Here is a 16,275-nt window from a genome sequence, read left to right as displayed (position 1 = left end):
AGAAAGTCATTTAAGCCTTTTCACAGTGAGATCTACGCGATATGGGCGAGAAATGTAATTTTGATGTTAACTCCCAAACCGCTGCACAGAAGTCAACCAAACTTCACCCAATAGTGTATTGTATCACAATCTAGTAGTTACATTTGGAAATTTGGTTCTAGGACATTTGGTTTGAAGCGCAATCATCAAACTTAGTTAAAAAAAAGTCATTTAAGCCTTTTCACACTGAGATCTACGCGATATGGCCGAGAAATGTAATTTTGATGTTAACTCCCAAACCGCTGCGCAGAAGTCAACCAAACTTCACCCAATAGTGTATTGTATCACAATCTAGTAGTTACATGTGGAAATTTGGTTCTAGCACATTTGATTTGAGCGCAATCCTCAAACTTAGTTAAAAAAAAGTCATTTAAGCCTTTTCTCAGTGAGATCTAGGCGATATGCCCGAGAAATGTAATTTTGATGTTAACTCCCAAACCGCTGCGCAGAAGTCAAACAAACTTCACCCAATAGTGTATTGTATCACAATCTAGTAGTTACATTTGGAAATTTGGTTCTAGGACATTTGGTTTGAGCGCAATCCTCAAACTTAGTTAAAAAAAAAAGTCATTTAAGCCTTTTCACAGTGAGATCTACGCGATATGGCCGAGAAATGTAATTTTGATGTTAACTCCCAAACCGCTGCGCAGAAGTCAACCAAACTTCACCCAATAGTGTATTGTATCACAATCTAGTAGTTACATTTGGAAATTTGGTTCTAGGACATTTGGTTTGAGCGCAATCCTCAAACTTAGTTAAAAAAAAGTCATTTAAGCCTTTTCACAGTGAGATCTACGCGATATGGCCGAGAAATGTAATTTTGATGTTAACTCCCAAACCGCTGCGCAGAAGTCAACCAAACTTCACCCAATAGTGTATTGTATCACAATCTAGTAGTTACATTTGGAAATTTGGTTCTAGGACATTTGGTTTGAGCGCCATCATCAAACTTAGTTAAAAAAAAGTCATTTAAGCCTTTTCACAGTGAGATCTACGCGATATGGCCGAGAAATGTAATTTTGATGTTAACTCCCAAACCGCTGCGCAGAAATCAACCAAACTTCACCCAATAGTGTATTGTATCACAATCTAGTAGTTACATTTGGAAATTTGGTTCTAGGACATTTGGTTTGAGCGCAATCCTCAAACTTAGTTAAAAAAAAGTCATTTAAGCCTTTTCACAGTGAGATCTACGCGATATGGCCGAGAAATGTAATTTTGATGTTAACTCCCAAACCGCTGCGCAGAAGTCAACCAAACTTCACCCAATAGTGTATTGTATAACAATCTAGTAGTTACATTTGGAAATTTGGTTCTAGGACATTTGGTTTGAGCGCAATCATCAAACTTAGTTAAAAAAAAGTCATTTCAGCCTTTTCACAGTGAGATCTACGCGATATGGCCGAGAAATGTAATTTTGATGTTAACTCCCAAACCGCTGCGCAGAAGTCAACCAAACTTCACCCAATAGTGTATTGTATCACAATCTAGTAGTTACATTTGGAAATTTGGTTCTAGGACATTTGGTTTGAGCGCAATCATCAAACTTAATTAAAAAAGTCATTTAAGCCTTTTCACACTGAGATCTACGCGATATGGCCGAGAAATGTAATTTTGATGTTAACTCCCAAACCGCTGCGCAGAAGTCAACCAAACTTCACCCAATAGTGTATTGTATCACAATCTAGTAGTTACATGTGGAAATTTGGTTCTAGCACATTTGATTTGAGCGCAATCCTCAAACTTAGTTAAAAAAAAGTCATTTAAGCCTTTTCTCAGTGAGATCTAGGCGATATGCCCGAGAAATGTAATTTTGATGTTAACTCCCAAACCGCTGCGCAGAAGTCAAACAAACTTCACCCAATAGTGTATTGTATCACAATCTAGTAGTTACATTTGGAAATTTGGTTCTAGGACATTTGGTTTGAGCGCAATCCTCAAACTTAGTTAAAAAAAAAAGTCATTTAAGCCTTTTCACAGTGAGATCTACGCGATATGGCCGAGAAATGTAATTTTGATGTTAACTCCCAAACCGCTGCGCAGAAGTCAACCAAACTTCACCCAATAGTGTATTGTATCACAATCTAGTAGTTACATTTGGAAATTTGGTTCTAGGACATTTGGTTTGAGCGCAATCATCAAACTTAGTTAAAAAAAGTCATTTAAGCCTTTTCACAGTGAGATCTATGCGATATTGCCGAGAAATGTAATTTTGATGTCAACTCCCAAACCGCTGCGCAGAAGTCAACCAAACTTCACCCAATAGTGTATTGTATAACAATCTAGTAGTTACATTTGGAAATTTGGTTCTAGGACATTTGGTTTGAGGCGCAATCCTCAAACTTAGTTAAAAGAAAGTCATTTAAGCCTTTTCACAGTGAGATCTACGCGATATGGGCGAGAAATGTAATTTTGATGTTAACTCCCAAACCGCTGCACAGAAGTCAACCAAACTTCACCCAATAGTGTATTGTATCACAATCTAGTAGTTACATTTGGAAATTTGGTTCTAGGACATTTGGTTTGAAGCGCAATCATCAAACTTAGTTAAAAAAAAGTCATTTAAGCCTTTTCACACTGAGATCTACGCAATATGGCCGAGAAATGTAATTTTGATGTTAACTCCCAAACCGCTGCGCAGAAGTCAACCAAACTTCACCCAATAGTGTATTGTATCACAATCTAGTAGTTACATGTGGAAATTTGGTTCTAGCACATTTGATTTGAGCGCAATCCTCAAACTTAGTTAAAAAAAAGTCATTTAAGCCTTTTCTCAGTGAGATCTAGGCGATATGCCCGAGAAATGTAATTTTGATGTTAACTCCCAAACCGCTGCGCAGAAGTCAAACAAACTTCACCCAATAGTGCATTGTATCACAATCTAGTAGTTACATTTGGAAATTTGGTTCTAGGACATTTGGTTTGAGCGCAATCCTCAAACTTAGTTAAAAAAAAAGTCATTTAAGCCTTTTCACAGTGAGATCTACGCGATATGGCCGAGAAATGTAATTTTGATGTTAACTCCCAAACCGCTGCGCAGAAGTCAACCAAACTTCACCCAATAGTGTATTGTATCACAATCTAGTAGTTACATTTGGAAATTTGGTTCTAGGACATTTGGTTTGAGCGCAATCCTCAAACTTAGTTAAAAAAAAGTCATTTAAGCCTTTTCACAGTGAGATCTACGCGATATGGCCGAGAAATGTAATTTTGATGTTAACTCCCAAACCGCTGCGCAGAAGTCAACCAAACTTCACCCAATAGTGTATTGTATCACAATCTAGTAGTTACATTTGGAAATTTGGTTCTAGGACATTTGGTTTGAGCGCAATCATCAAACTTAGTTAAAAAAAGTCATTTAAGCCTTTTCACAGTGAGATCTATGCGATATTGCCGAGAAATGTAATTTTGATGTCAACTCCCAAACCGCTGCGCAGAAGTCAACCAAACTTCACCCAATAGTGTATTGTATAACAATCTAGTAGTTACATTTGGAAATTTGGTTCTAGGACATTTGGTTTGAGGCGCAATCCTCAAACTTAGTTAAAAGAAAGTCATTTAAGCCTTTTCACAGTGAGATCTACGCGATATGGGCGAGAAATGTAATTTTGATGTTAACTCCCAAACCGCTGCACAGAAGTCAACCAAACTTCACCCAATAGTGTATTGTATCACAATCTAGTAGTTACATTTGGAAATTTGGTTCTAGGACATTTGGTTTGAAGCGCAATCATCAAACTTAGTTAAAAAAAAGTCATTTAAGCCTTTTCACACTGAGATCTACGCAATATGGCCGAGAAATGTAATTTTGATGTTAACTCCCAAACCGCTGCGCAGAAGTCAACCAAACTTCACCCAATAGTGTATTGTATCACAATCTAGTAGTTACATGTGGAAATTTGGTTCTAGCACATTTGATTTGAGCGCAATCCTCAAACTTAGTTAAAAAAAAGTCATTTAAGCCTTTTCTCAGTGAGATCTAGGCGATATGCCCGAGAAATGTAATTTTGATGTTAACTCCCAAACCGCTGCGCAGAAGTCAAACAAACTTCACCCAATAGTGCATTGTATCACAATCTAGTAGTTACATTTGGAAATTTGGTTCTAGGACATTTGGTTTGAGCGCAATCCTCAAACTTAGTTAAAAAAAAAGTCATTTAAGCCTTTTCACAGTGAGATCTACGCGATATGGCCGAGAAATGTAATTTTGATGTTAACTCCCAAACCGCTGCGCAGAAGTCAACCAAACTTCACCCAATAGTGTATTGTATCACAATCTAGTAGTTACATTTGGAAATTTGGTTCTAGGACATTTGGTTTGAGCGCAATCCTCAAACTTAGTTAAAAAAAAGTCATTTAAGCCTTTTCACAGTGAGATCTACGCGATATGGCCGAGAAATGTAATTTTGATGTTAACTCCCAAACCGCTGCGCAGAAGTCAACCAAACTTCACCCAATAGTGTATTGTATCACAATCTAGTAGTTACATTTGGAAATTTGGTTCTAGGACATTTGGTTTGAGCGCCATCATCAAACTTAGTTAAAAAAAAGTCATTTAAGCCTTTTCACAGTGAGATCTACGCGATATGGCCGAGAAATGTAATTTTGATGTTAACTCCCAAACCGCTGCGCAGAAGTCAACCAAACTTCACCCAATAGTGTATTGTATCACAATCTAGTAGTTACATTTGGAAATTTGGTTCTAGGACATTTGGTTTGAGCGCAATCCTCAAACTTAGTTAAAAAAAAGTCATTTAAGCCTTTTCACAGTGAGATCTACGCGATATGGCCGAGAAATGTAATTTTGATGTTAACTCCCAAACCGCTGCGCAGAAGTCAACCAAACTTCACCCAATAGTGTATTGTATAACAATCTAGTAGTTACATTTGGAAATTTGGTTCTAGGACATTTGGTTTGAGCGCAATCCTCAAACTTAGTTTAAAAAAGTCATTTAAGCCTTTTCACAGTGAGATCTACGCGATATGGCCGAGAAATGTAATTTTGATGTTAACTCCCAAACCGCTGCGCAGAAGTCAACCAAACTTCACCCAATAGTGTATTGTATCACAATCTAGTAGTTACATGTGGAAATTTGGTTCTAGGACATTTGATTTGAGCGCAATCCTCAAACTTATTTAAAAAAAGTCATTTAAGCCTTTTCACAGTGAGATCTAGGCAATATGGCCGAGATATATAATTTTGATGTTAACTCCCAAACCGCTAGGCAGAAGTCAACCAAACTTCACCCAATAGTGTATTGTATCACAATCTAGTAGTTACATTTGGAAATTTGGTTCTAGGACATTTGGTTTGAGTGCAATCATCAAACTTAGTTAAAAAAAGTCATTTAAGCCTTTTCACAGTGAGATCTACGCGATATGGCCGAGAAATGTAATTTTGATGTTAACTCCCAAACCGCTGCGCAGAAGTCAACCAAACTTCACCCAATAGTGTATTGTATCACAATCTAGTAGTTACATTTGGAAATTTGGTTCTAGGACATTTGGTTTGAGCGCAATCATCAAACTTAGTTAAAAAAAAGTCATTTAAGCCTTTTCACAGTGAGATCTACGCGATATGGCCGAGAAATGTAATTTTGATGTTAACTCCCAAACCGCTGCGCAGAAGTCAACCAAACTTCACCCAATAGTGTACTGTATCACAATCTAGTAGTTACATTTGGAAATTTGGTTCTAGGACATTTGGTTTGAGCGCAATCCTCCAACTTAGTTAAAAAAAAGTCATTTAAGCCTTTTCACAGTGAGATCTACGCGATATGGCCGAGAAATGTAATTTTGATGTTAACTCCCAAACCGCTGCGCAGAAGTCAACAAAACTTCACCCAATAGTGTATTGTATAACAATCTAGTAGTTACATTTGGAAATTTGGTTCTAGGACATTTGGTTTGAGCGCAATCATCAAACTTAGTTAAAAAAAAGTCATTTCAGCCTTTTCACAGTGAGATCTACGCGATATGGCCGAGAAATGTAATTTTGATGTTAACTCCCAAACCGCTGCGCAGAAGTCAACCAAACTTCACCCAATAGTGTATTGTATCACAATCCAGTAGTTACATGTGGAAATTTGGTTCTAGGACATTTGATTTGAGCGCAATCCTCAAACTTAGTTAAAAAAAAGTCATTTAAGCCTTTTCTCAGTGAGATCTAGGCGATATGCCCGAGAAATGTAATTTTGATGTTAACTCCCAAACCGCTGCGCAGAAGTCAAACAAACTTCACCCAATAGTGTATTGTATCACAATCTAGTAGTTACATTTGGAAATTTGGTTCTAGGACATTTGGTCTGAGCGCAATCCTCAAACTTAGTTAAAAAAAAAAGTCATTTAAGCCTTTTCACAGTGAGATCTACGCGATATGGCCGAGAAATGTAATTTTGATGTTAACTCCCAAACCGCTGCGCAGAAGTCAACCAAACTTCACCCAATAATGTATTGTATCACATTCTAGTAGTTACATTTGAAAATTTGGTTCTAGGACATTTGGTTTGAGCGCAATCCTCAAACTTAGTTAAAAAAAGTCATTTAAGCCTTTTCACAGTGAGATCTACGCGATATGGCCGAGAAATGTAATTTTGATGTTAACTCCCAAACCGCTGCGCAGAAGTCAACCAAACTTCACCCAATAGTGTATTGTATCACAATCTAGTAGTTACATGTGGAAATTTGGTTCTAGCACATTTGATTTGAGCGCAATCCTCAAACTTAGTTAAAAAAAAGTCATTTAAGCCTTTTCTCAGTGAGATCTAGGCGATATGCCCGAGAAATGTAATTTTGATGTTAACTCCCAAACCGCTGCGCAGAAGTCAACCAAACTTCACCCAATAGTGTATTGTATCACAATCTAGTAGTTACATTTGGAAATTTGGTTCTAGGACATTTGGTTTGAGCGCAATCCTCAAACTTAGTTAAAAAAAAGTCATTTAAGCCTTTTCACAGTGAGATCTACGCGATATGGCCGAGAAATGTAATTTTGATGTTAACTCCCAAACCGCTGCGCAGAAGTCAACCAAACTTCACCCAATAGTGTATTGTATAACAATCTAGTAGTTACATTTGGAAATTTGGTTCTAGGACATTTGGTTTGAGCGCAATCCTCAAACTTAGTTTAAAAAAGTCATTTAAGCCTTTTCACAGTGAGATCTACGCGATATGGCCGAGAAATGTAATTTTGATGTTAACTCCCAAACCGCTGCGCAGAAGTCAACCAAACTTCACCCAATAGTGTATTGTATCACAATCTAGTAGTTACATGTGGAAATTTGGTTCTAGGACATTTGATTTGAGCGCAATCCTCAAACTTATTTAAAAAAAGTCATTTAAGCCTTTTCACAGTGAGATCTAGGCAATATGGCCGAGATATATAATTTTGATGTTAACTCCCAAACCGCTAGGCAGAAGTCAACCAAACTTCACCCAATAGTGTATTGTATCACAATCTAGTAGTTACATTTGGAAATTTGGTTCTAGGACATTTGGTTTGAGTGCAATCATCAAACTTAGTTTAAAAAAGTCATTTAAGCCTTTTCACAGTGAGATCTACGCGATATGGCCGAGAAATGTAATTTTGATGTTAACTCCCAAACCGCTGCGCAGAAGTCAACCAAACTTCACCCAATAGTGTATTGTATCACAATCTAGTAGTTACATTTGGAAATTTGGTTCTAGGACATTTGGTTTGAGCGCAATCATCAAACTTAGTTAAAAAAAAGTCATTTAAGCCTTTTCACAGTGAGATCTACGCGATATGGCCGAGAAATGTAATTTTGATGTTAACTCCCAAACCGCTGCGCAGAAGTCAACCAAACTTCGCCCAATAGTGTACTGTATCACAATCTAGTAGTTACATTTGGAAATTTGGTTCTAGGACATTTGGTTTGAGCGCAATCCTCCAACTTAGTTAAAAAAAAGTCATTTAAGCCTTTTCACACTGAGATCTAAGCGATATGGCCGAGAAATGTAATTTTGATGTTAACTCCCAAACCGCTGCGCAGAAGTCAACCAAACTTCACCCAATAGTGTATTGTATCACAATCTAGTAGTTACATTTGGAAATTTGGTTCTAGGACATTTGGTTTGAGCGCAATCATCAAACTTAGTTAAAAAAAAGTCATTTAAGCCTTTTCACACTGAGATCTACGCGATATGGCCGAGAAATGTAATTTTGATGTTAACTCCCAAACCGCTGCGCAGAAGTCAACAAAACTTCACCCAATAGTGTATTGTATAACAATCTAGTAGTTACATTTGGAAATTTGGTTCTAGGACATTTGGTTTGAGCGCAATCATCAAACTTAGTTAAAAAAAAGTCATTTCAGCCTTTTCACAGTGAGATCTACGCGATATGGCCGAGAAATGTAATTTTGATGTTAACTCCCAAACCGCTGCGCAGAAGTCAACCAAACTTCACCCAATAGTGTATTGTATCACAATCCAGTAGTTACATGTGGAAATTTGGTTCTAGGACATTTGATTTGAGCGCAATCCTCAAACTTAGTTAAAAAAAAGTCATTTAAGCCTTTTCTCAGTGAGATCTAGGCGATATGCCCGAGAAATGTAATTTTGATGTTAACTCCCAAACCGCTGCGCAGAAGTCAAACAAACTTCACCCAATAGTGTATTGTATCACAATCTAGTAGTTACATTTGGAAATTTGGTTCTAGGACATTTGGTCTGAGCGCAATCCTCAAACTTAGTTAAAAAAAAAAGTCATTTAAGCCTTTTCAGAGTGAGATCTACGCGATATGGCCGAGAAATGTAATTTTGATGTTAACTCCCAAACCGCTGCGCAGAAGTCAACCAAACTTCACCCAATAGTGTATTGTATCACAATCCAGTAGTTACATGTGGAAATTTGGTTCTAGGACATTTGATTTGAGCGCAATCCTCAAACTTAGTTAAAAAAAAGTCTTTTAAGCCTTTTCACACTGAGATCTACGCGATATGGCCGAGAAATGTAATTTTGATGTTAACTCCCAAACTGCTGCGCAGATGTCAACCAAACTTCACCCAATAGTGTATTGTATCACAATCTAGTAGTTACATTTGGAAATTTGGTTCTAGGACATTTGGTTTGAAGCGCAATCATCAAACTTAGTTAAAAAAAAGTCATTTAAGCCTTTTCACACTGAGATCTACGCGATATGGCCGAGAAATGTAATTTTGATGTTAACTCCCAAACCGCTGCGCAGAAGTCAACCAAACTTCACCCAATAGTGTATTGTATCACAATCTAGTAGTTACATGTGGAAATTTGGTTCTAGCACATTTGATTTGAGCGCAATCCTCAAACTTAGTTAAAAAAAAGTCATTTAAGCCTTTTCTCAGTGAGATCTAGGCGATATGCCCGAGAAATGTAATTTTGATGTTAACTCCCAAACCGCTGCGCAGAAGTCAAACAAACTTCACCCAATAGTGTATTGTATCACAATCTAGTAGTTACATTTGGAAATTTGGTTCTAGGACATTTGGTTTGAGCGCAATCCTCAAACTTAGTTAAAAAAAAAAGTCATTTAAGCCTTTTCACAGTGAGATCTACGCGATATGGCCGAGAAATGTAATTTTGATGTTAACTCCCAAACCGCTGCGCAGAAGTCAACCAAACTTCACCCAATAATGTATTGTATCACATTCTAGTAGTTACATTTGAAAATTTGGTTCTAGGACATTTGGTTTGAGCGCAATCATCAAACTTAGTTAAAAAAAGTCATTTAAGCCTTTTCACAGTGAGATCTACGCGATATGGCCGACAAATGTAATTTTGATGTTAACTCCCAAACCGCTGCGCAGAAGTCAACCAAACTTCACCCAATAGTGTATTGTATCACAATCTAGTAGTTACATTTGGACATTTGGTTCTAGGACATTTGGTTTGAGCGCAATCATCAAACTTAGTTAAAAAAAGTCATTTAAGCCTTTTCACAGTGAGATCTACGCGATATGGCCGACAAATGTAATTTTGATGTTAACTCCCAAACCGCTGCGCAGAAGTCAACCAAACTTCACCCAATAGTGTATTGTATCACAATCTAGTAGTTACATTTGGAAATTTGGTTCTAGGACATTTGTTTTGAGCGCAATCCTTAAAATTAGTTTAAAAAATTCATTTAAGCCTTTTCACAGTGAGATCTAGGCGATATGCCCGAGAAATGTAATTTTGATGTTAACTCCCAAACCGCTAGGCAGAAGTCAACCAAACTTCACCCAATAGTGTATTGTATCACAATCTAGTAGTTACATTTGGAAATTTGGTTCTAGGACATTTGGTTTGAGCGCAATCATCAAACTTAGTTTAAAAAAGTCATTTAAGCCTTTTCACAGTGAGATCTACGCGATAAGGCCGAGAAATGTAATTTTGATGTCAACTCCCAAACCGCTGCGCAGAAGTCAACCAAACTTCACCCAATAGTGTATTGTATAACAATCTAGTAGTTACATTTGGAAATTTGGTTCTAGGACATTTGGTTTGAGGCGCAATCCTCAAACTTAGTTAAAAGAAAGTCATTTAAGCCTTTTCACAGTGAGATCTACGCGATATGGGCGAGAAATGTAATTTTGATGTTAACTCCCAAACCGCTGCACAGAAGTCAACCAAACTTCACCCAATAGTGTATTGTATCACAATCTAGTAGTTACATTTGGAAATTTGGTTCTAGGACATTTGGTTTGAGCGCAATCATCAAACTTAGTTAAAAAAAGTCATTTAAGCCTTTTCACAGTGAGATCTACGCGATATGGCCGACAAATGTAATTTTGATGTTAACTCCCAAACCCCTGCGCAGAAGTCAACCAAACTTCACCCAATAGTGTATTGTATCACAATCTAGTAGTTACATTTGGACATTTGGTTCTAGGACATTTGGTTTGAGCGCAATCCTCAAACTTAGTTAAAAAAAGTCATTTAAGCCTTTTCACAGTGAGATCTACGCGATATGGCCGAGAAATGTAATTTTGATGTGAACTCCCAAACCGCTGCGCAGAAGTCAACCAAACTTCACCCAATAGTGTATTGTATAACAATCTAGTAGTTACATTTGGAAATTTGGTTCTAGGACATTTGGTTTGAGCGCAATCCTCAAACTTAGTTAAAAAAAAGTCTTTTAAGCCTTTTCACACTGAGATCTACGCGATATGGCCGAGAAATGTAATTTTGATGTTAACTCCCAAACTGCTGCGCAGATGTCAACCAAACTTCACCCAATAGTGTATTGTATCACAATCTAGTAGTTACATTTGGAAATTTGGTTCTAGGACATTTGGTTTGAAGCGCAATCATCAAACTTAGTTAAAAAAAAGTCATTTAAGCCTTTTCACACTGAGATCTACGCGATATGGCCGAGAAATGTAATTTTGATGTTAACTCCCAAACCGCTGCGCAGAAGTCAACCAAACTTCACCCAATAGTGTATTGTATCACAATCTAGTAGTTACATGTGGAAATTTGGTTCTAGCACATTTGATTTGAGCGCAATCCTCAAACTTAGTTAAAAAAAAGTCATTTAAGCCTTTTCTCAGTGAGATCTAGGCGATATGCCCGAGAAATGTAATTTTGATGTTAACTCCCAAACCGCTGCGCAGAAGTCAACCAAACTTCACCCAATAGTGTATTGTATCACAATCTAGTAGTTACATTTGGACATTTGGTTCTAGGACATTTGGTTTGAGCGCAATCATCAAACTTAGTTAAAAAAAGTCATTTAAGCCTTTTCACAGTGAGATCTACGCGATATGGCCGACAAATGTAATTTTGATGTTAACTCCCAAACCGCTGCGCAGAAGTCAACCAAACTTCACCCAATAGTGTATTGTATCACAATCTAGTAGTTACATTTGGAAATTTGGTTCTAGGACATTTGTTTTGAGCGCAATCCTTAAAATTAGTTTAAAAAATTCATTTAAGCCTTTTCACAGTGAGATCTAGGCGATATGCCCGAGAAATGTAATTTTGATGTTAACTCCCAAACCGCTAGGCAGAAGTCAACCAAACTTCACCCAATAGTGTATTGTATCACAATCTAGTAGTTACATTTGGAAATTTGGTTCTAGGACATTTGGTTTGAGCGCAATCATCAAACTTAGTTTAAAAAAGTCATTTAAGCCTTTTCACAGTGAGATCTACGCGATAAGGCCGAGAAATGTAATTTTGATGTCAACTCCCAAACCGCTGCGCAGAAGTCAACCAAACTTCACCCAATAGTGTATTGTATAACAATCTAGTAGTTACATTTGGAAATTTGGTTCTAGGACATTTGGTTTGAGGCGCAATCCTCAAACTTAGTTAAAAGAAAGTCATTTAAGCCTTTTCACAGTGAGATCTACGCGATATGGGCGAGAAATGTAATTTTGATGTTAACTCCCAAACCGCTGCACAGAAGTCAACCAAACTTCACCCAATAGTGTATTGTATCACAATCTAGTAGTTACATTTGGAAATTTGGTTCTAGGACATTTGGTTTGAGCGCAATCCTCAAACTTAGTTAAAAAAAGTCATTTAAGCCTTTCCAAAGTGAGATCTAAGCGATTTGGCCGAGAAATGTAATTTTTATGTTAACTCCCAAATCGCTGCGCAGAAGTCAAACAAACTTCACCCAATAGTGTATTGTATCACAATCTAGTAGTTACATTTGGAAATTTGGTTCTAGGACATTTGGTCTGAGCGCAATCCTCAAACTTAGTTAAAAAAAAAAGTCATTTAAGCCTTTTCACAGTGAGATCTACGCGATATGGCCGAGAAATGTAATTTTGATGTTAACTCCCAAACCGCTGCGCAGAAGTCAACCAAACTTCACCCAATAATGTATTGTATCACATTCTAGTAGTTACATTTGAAAATTTGGTTCTAGGACATTTGGTTTGAGCGCAATCCTCAAACTTAGTTAAAAAAAGTCATTTAAGCCTTTTCACAGTGAGATCTACGCGATATGGCCGAGAAATGTAATTTTGATGTTAACTCCCAAACCGCTGCGCAGAAGTCAACCAAACTTCACCCAATAGTGTATTGTATCACAATCTAGTAGTTACATGTGGAAATTTGGTTCTAGCACATTTGATTTGAGCGCAATCCTCAAACTTAGTTAAAAAAAAGTCATTTAAGCCTTTTCTCAGTGAGATCTAGGCGATATGCCCGAGAAATGTAATTTTGATGTTAACTCCCAAACCGCTGCGCAGAAGTCAACCAAACTTCACCCAATAGTGTATTGTATCACAATCTAGTAGTTACATTTGGAAATTTGGTTCTAGGACATTTGGTTTGAGCGCAATCCTCAAACTTAGTTAAAAAAAAGTCATTTAAGCCTTTTCACAGTGAGATCTACGCGATATGGCCGAGAAATGTAATTTTGATGTTAACTCCCAAACCGCTGCGCAGAAGTCAACCAAACTTCACCCAATAGTGTATTGTATAACAATCTAGTAGTTACATTTGGAAATTTGGTTCTAGGACATTTGGTTTGAGCGCAATCCTCAAACTTAGTTTAAAAAAGTCATTTAAGCCTTTTCACAGTGAGATCTACGCGATATGGCCGAGAAATGTAATTTTGATGTTAACTCCCAAACCGCTGCGCAGAAGTCAACCAAACTTCACCCAATAGTGTATTGTATCACAATCTAGTAGTTACATGTGGAAATTTGGTTCTAGGACATTTGATTTGAGCGCAATCCTCAAACTTATTTAAAAAAAGTCATTTAAGCCTTTTCACAGTGAGATCTAGGCAATATGGCCGAGATATATAATTTTGATGTTAACTCCCAAACCGCTAGGCAGAAGTCAACCAAACTTCACCCAATAGTGTATTGTATCACAATCTAGTAGTTACATTTGGAAATTTGGTTCTAGGACATTTGGTTTGAGTGCAATCATCAAACTTAGTTTAAAAAAGTCATTTAAGCCTTTTCACAGTGAGATCTACGCGATATGGCCGAGAAATGTAATTTTGATGTTAACTCCCAAACCGCTGCGCAGAAGTCAACCAAACTTCACCCAATAGTGTATTGTATCACAATCTAGTAGTTACATTTGGAAATTTGGTTCTAGGACATTTGGTTTGAGCGCAATCATCAAACTTAGTTAAAAAAAAGTCATTTAAGCCTTTTCACAGTGAGATCTACGCGATATGGCCGAGAAATGTAATTTTGATGTTAACTCCCAAACCGCTGCGCAGAAGTCAACCAAACTTCGCCCAATAGTGTACTGTATCACAATCTAGTAGTTACATTTGGAAATTTGGTTCTAGGACATTTGGTTTGAGCGCAATCCTCCAACTTAGTTAAAAAAAAGTCATTTAAGCCTTTTCACACTGAGATCTAAGCGATATGGCCGAGAAATGTAATTTTGATGTTAACTCCCAAACCGCTGCGCAGAAGTCAACCAAACTTCACCCAATAGTGTATTGTATCACAATCTAGTAGTTACATTTGGAAATTTGGTTCTAGGACATTTGGTTTGAGCGCAATCATCAAACTTAGTTAAAAAAAAGTCATTTAAGCCTTTTCACACTGAGATCTACGCGATATGGCCGACAAATGTAATTTTGATGTTAACTCCCAAACCGCTGCGCAGAAGTCAACCAAACTTCACCCAATAGTGTATTGTATCACAATCTAGTAGTTACATTTGGAAATTTGGTTCTAGGACATTTGTTTTGAGCGCAATCCTTAAAATTAGTTAAAAAAAAGTCATTTCAGCCTTTTCACAGTGAGATCTAGGCGATATGCCCGAGAAATGTAATTTTGATGTTAACTCCCAAACCGCTAGGCAGAAGTCAACCAAACTTCACCCAATAGTGTATTGTATCACAATCTAGTAGTTACATTTGGAAATTTGGTTCTAGGACATTTGGTTTGAGCGCAATCATCAAACTTAGTTTAAAAAAGTCATTTAAGCCTTTTCACAGTGAGATCTACGCGATAAGGCCGAGAAATGTAATTTTGATGTCAACTCCCAAACCGCTGCGCAGAAGTCAACCAAACTTCACCCAATAGTGTATTGTATAACAATCTAGTAGTTACATTTGGAAATTTGGTTCTAGGACATTTGGTTTGAGGCGCAATCCTCAAACTTAGTTAAAAGAAAGTCATTTAAGCCTTTTCACAGTGAGATCTACGCGATATGGGCGAGAAATGTAATTTTGATGTTAACTCCCAAACCGCTGCACAGAAGTCAACCAAACTTCACCCAATAGTGTATTGTATCACAATCTAGTAGTTACATTTGGAAATTTGGTTCTAGGACATTTGGTTTGAGCGCAATCATCAAACTTAGTTAAAAAAAGTCATTTAAGCCTTTTCACAGTGAGATCTACGCGATATGGCCGACAAATGTAATTTTGATGTTAACTCCCAAACCCCTGCGCAGAAGTCAACCAAACTTCACCCAATAGTGTATTGTATCACAATCTAGTAGTTACATTTGGACATTTGGTTCTAGGACATTTGGTTTGAGCGCAATCCTCAAACTTAGTTAAAAAAAGTCATTTAAGCCTTTTCACAGTGAGATCTACGCGATATGGCCGAGAAATGTAATTTTGATGTGAACTCCCAAACCGCTGCGCAGAAGTCAACCAAACTTCACCCAATAGTGTATTGTATAACAATCTAGTAGTTACATTTGGAAATTTGGTTCTAGGACATTTGGTTTGAGCGCAATCCTCAAACTTAGTTAAAAAAAAGTCTTTTAAGCCTTTTCACACTGAGATCTACGCGATATGGCCGAGAAATGTAATTTTGATGTTAACTCCCAAACTGCTGCGCAGATGTCAACCAAACTTCACCCAATAGTGTATTGTATCACAATCTAGTAGTTACATTTGGAAATTTGGTTCTAGGACATTTGGTTTGAAGCGCAATCATCAAACTTAGTTAAAAAAAAGTCATTTAAGCCTTTTCACACTGAGATCTACGCGATATGGCCGAGAAATGTAATTTTGATGTTAACTCCCAAACCGCTGCGCAGAAGTCAACCAAACTTCACCCAATAGTGTATTGTATCACAATCTAGTAGTTACATGTGGAAATTTGGTTCTAGCACATTTGATTTGAGCGCAATCCTCAAACTTAGTTAAAAAAAAGTCATTTAAGCCTTTTCTCAGTGAGATCTAGGCGATATGCCCGAGAAATGTAATTTTGATGTTAACTCCCAAACCGCTGCGCAGAAGTCAACCAAACTTCACCCAATAGTGTATTGTATCACAATCTAGTAGTTACATTTGGACATTTGGTTCT

The sequence above is a fragment of the Corythoichthys intestinalis genome, chromosome 6 (assembly GCF_030265065.1).
Source record: "Corythoichthys intestinalis isolate RoL2023-P3 chromosome 6, ASM3026506v1, whole genome shotgun sequence".
NCBI classification, from domain to species: domain Eukaryota; kingdom Metazoa; phylum Chordata; class Actinopteri; order Syngnathiformes; family Syngnathidae; genus Corythoichthys; species Corythoichthys intestinalis.
The sequence above is the reverse complement of the archived record's forward strand: the minus strand, read 5'-3'. Positions refer to the sequence as shown.